The sequence below is a fragment of the Octodon degus genome, unplaced genomic scaffold (assembly GCF_000260255.1).
Source record: "Octodon degus isolate 3935 unplaced genomic scaffold, OctDeg1.0 scaffold00014, whole genome shotgun sequence".
Lineage (NCBI taxonomy): Eukaryota > Metazoa > Chordata > Mammalia > Rodentia > Octodontidae > Octodon > Octodon degus.
Window position 1 is genome coordinate 17839199 of NW_004524590.1, and position 2532 is coordinate 17841730.

Below are 2532 nucleotides of genomic sequence, written 5' to 3' on the forward strand. Positions count from 1 at the left end.
CCTGCTACGCGCATTTAGGACTAGCTAGCTTGACCAGTGTCAGTGGTTAATGGGTACAGGGGGTGTCAGGAGCATCTGGTCATGCCTGTAATGCCAGCACTTGGGAGGCTGAGGCAGGAGGATCTCCATGAGTTTGAGGCTAGCCTAGGCTACAAAGTGAGTTCAAGGGCAGCCTGAACTGCAGAGCAAGACTCTGTCTCAAAAAAGACAAAAACAGAAAGAAAGAAGAAAGAAAGAAAGAAAGAAAGAAAGAAAGAAAGAAAGAAAGAAAGAAAGAAAGGGAAGGAAGGAAGGAAGGAAGGAAGGAAGGAAGGAAGGAAGGAAGGAAGGAAGGAAGGAAGGAAGAAAAGAAGGAAGGACAGAGAGACTACCTGTTAATGACCTTTTCTGGGTTATTATGAATTTAATAAGAAAAATTCTCGCAGCTATGGATTAAAAATGTCTATGAAAGTTCTGAGAAGCCAGCTATTAAAACATTTGCTTCTGATTTCTTTCTCTATGGAGTGATAAATATACATTTTCCCCCAGAGAGAATATTTATGAAAACTTTTCTGGGAAACATCTTTTCACTAAATATAAGGTCTCTGGAGACAGCTCAAGAGCATACCTCCTGCATGTGCTGTCAGTCGCGACTTGACAGTCTGAATTACCATATTTTTATATTGTAACTCACTTCCTTTAATGATATATATTTTCTACTAATGGTGTGGAAGAGATGGAAACTGGCAGTCTTAATGGTGTGTGATGTATGTGCTCCCTAACCATTAAATGGGTGGTTTCGCCTTGAACGGGAAGGAGCTTCAGCTGGCCTTCGCTGGGGCGTGGGCTTTAGTGCGGCCCTCAGCAGAGGTGACATTGGTGGTGACGCGGAGTGAATCCTGTTTCCTTAATGCACAGTGGAGAGGCCACATGGATGGCTTTGACCAGTTTCCAACTCATGATTCCTTCATTCATCTTCTTTTCCTTGCTAATCCTCTCTGTCTCTCTCTCTCTCTCTCTCTCTCTCTCTCTCTCTCTCTCTCTCTCTCTCTCCCTCTCTTTCTCCTTGTTCCCTCTCTCTCCCTCTCTCCTTCTGGATGTGGTTCCAAGCATCCCTCAGCACTTCCAAGAACTGACTCTCAATGCAAATGGCTCCACCACAGGTCGTCACACTGGAGGAGAAGCGTGACCGCTGTGTGTCTGCACTTTGGAGACCAGAACGTTTAAAATAAACCTGAGGCCACACTGGGCAGCTCCCCAGGTGCACCCACTGGGCAGGTTAGGGGAGACTATTACTCAGTGATTCCTTCACTGTCGCCCCATCCTGCTCCACTTCCACAGACCCCGCCAGAGAGGGAGAAGCTTATCCAGAGCGCTGGGTGTTTGTCACCCAGTGTTCCTGCCCCTCTCAGCTAACACTGCGCGGTCTCATTATTTGCCCCTCCACACAGTCTGAGCGGCCTTCTGTTGTGCAGGACCGGTGAGGATGCGCTGTTAGAGCCACCTGCCCCCTGCTGTAGCGTCCTCTCTGCCCGGCCTTTTAGTGGAGAATATTTAGGCTCTCCTTAAAGACACTTCAGCCCTTTCTCTCAGTCGTCAAGATCTGCTCGCCGGCGAAGCCGAGTACACGGAGCCAACATGCCCTTGGCGAGGAGCTGGGTTTGTCGTAAAACCTGTGTAACCCCGAGGAGGCCCTTCGAGAAGTCCCGCCTTGACCAAGAATTGAAGCTGATCGGCGAGTATGGGCTCCGGAACAAGCGAGAGGTCTGGAGGGTCAAATTCACTCTGGCCAAGTTCCGCAAGGCTACCCGGGAGCTGCAAACGCAGGACGAGAAGAACCCTCGCCGTCTCTTCGAAGGCAATGCTCTCCTGTGGCGACTCGTCCACATCGAGGTGCTGGATGAGGGCAAGATGAAGCTGGACTACATCCTGGGCCTAAAAATTGAGGACTTTGTGGAGAGGCGCCTGCAGACTCAGGTCTTCAAGCTGGGCCTGGCCAAGTCCATCCACCACGCCCATGTGCTCATCCGCCAGCGCCACATCAGGATCCGCAAGCAGGTGGTGGGCATTCCCTCCTTCATTGTGCGCCTGGACTCCCGGAAGCACATCGACTTCTCTCTGCGCTCCCGGTATGGGGGAGGCCGCCCAGGCCGTGTGAAGAGGAAGAATGCAAAGAAGGGCTGGGGTGGGGCTGGAGCCGGGGATGATGAGAAGGAGGATTAAGCCCACCCTTCAATTTCTGTCCAAGGATTTAGTTTTCTAGTACAGAATAAACTACAATGAAGGAAAAAAAAAAAAAAAAAAAAAAAAAAAAAAAAAAAAAAAAAAAAAAAAAAAAAGGACAAGAAAAGAAAAAGACATTTCAGATGCGATCAGATAGGCTGCAGAAGATTGACTGGGCAGGCGGGCGTGGGTCCCTCCTGGAGCCCTGCCGGCCCTCTGCCGGCACAGAAGGCAACAGAGCTTCGCACCTTCTGCATGAGCACCAGGACAGCCACGGGTTTGCGATGGGGCTGTCTGAGATCGCCACGTTCTGGGATGTGCTGGGTTGGC

General features: G+C 50.2%; 1 pseudogene; it reads left to right on the plus strand.

Annotated features, from left to right (window-relative positions):
• The first annotated feature begins 1617 nt into the window (after positions 1–1617).
• Positions 1618–2248, plus strand: LOC101588166 (annotated as a pseudogene).
• Positions 2249–2532: the final 284 nt, after the last annotated feature.